Genomic DNA, 1,284 nt, shown 5'->3' on the forward strand with positions numbered 1-1,284 from the left:
CTGCTCCCCCCCCATACACACAGAGGGGGTTTCCTGCCGCGTGGAGACACCGTTTTAAGTCAGTTTTGTCGGCTGACTCAAAGGACATTTCATGTTCGTGTAAGGAAATACCTGGTCCTTCACACCAAGTCACTGGCTAAAAGCAACAAATAAAAGCTACTCTTGGTCTTCTGTTTTGGGAGGTTCTTTTAATCACTTCCTGACACATTTTGGAGACTGTCCTACCCCATTGCCTTTAACAGAAGAGGTAAGGACCAGAAAGTAGAGTTAGTAGAGGTCACAGATTAGACTGATGAGTCTAGATGGGACAGAATGGTGCAGGTTCTTGGTGTGGGGAGAGGACACTAGTACAGGTGTGGCTTTTGCTGTAGTGGAGTGCTGTAGTGCAATTTGTGGTAGAGACCTGGAATAGTCTAGGAGGACAGTGAGTGGGCTGAAGCCACCTGGCTGGAGTGGATTAATCAGCTGCTTTTTAGTAGTGTAGAGGGAGAGAGAATGGTTGCTTTTATTTTATTGAATTTCTGTGTGAGTACCTACCATTTTTTGCCCGTGCCACACTCTATGCGAGAGGAGAGGGGAATATGTGATGGTCTGCCTTGCCTTCTTCTGATACTTTGTAGATTACCTATCTTGATTTGGAAGGGAAGGGCCTGTGAAAATACTTACAGAATGAGAAAGAAACTTTGGAAAACCTTGTATTAATGTGTAGGTTACTTATGATGGGGCAACATGTCAGTGTATTGTGAAATCTAGGTAACTGATTAAGATGTTGAATAGGACTGATCCCAGGGGGACTGTCACGATCCGTGACCTATTATATCTCCTTATTGGAGTGTATTAACTTATCAGGATTTGCTGAGAGATCCACACGTGGGTATCGCCTCACACAGAGGATACAGGAACTTATGTCCCGACTTTTTTGAGTGAATAACCTGCTCAGTGCTTACTAATATTTCTAACAACAGCAAGGTTTATTGTGGGGAAAACAAAGCAATTTGGGGCAGGAGGTTCAAAAGGAGTGATTACAACACATTAAACATATATGGGTACACCTTAGTTACACATCTTATTCAAGTGAGGGAAGAAGAGGGGAGGAGTATGCCTGAATGGCTGGATTATATTTTCCCCTATAAGCTGGGGTAGCCAGAATTGTCTCACCACGCGGCAGGGCAGGTAGGATGAGCTGGGTAGCAAAGAGGCTGCAGGCACTCCAAGCGCAGGCCGCCCCCCCCACCACAAAGCGGCGGCAGTCGGCACGCGGCTCCGGGACCGTAGGTGTGCAGA

Source organism: Chaetura pelagica, unplaced genomic scaffold, assembly GCF_000747805.2.
Source record: "Chaetura pelagica isolate M959 unplaced genomic scaffold, ChaPel_1.0 scaffold40, whole genome shotgun sequence".
NCBI classification, from domain to species: Eukaryota; Metazoa; Chordata; class Aves; order Apodiformes; family Apodidae; genus Chaetura; species Chaetura pelagica.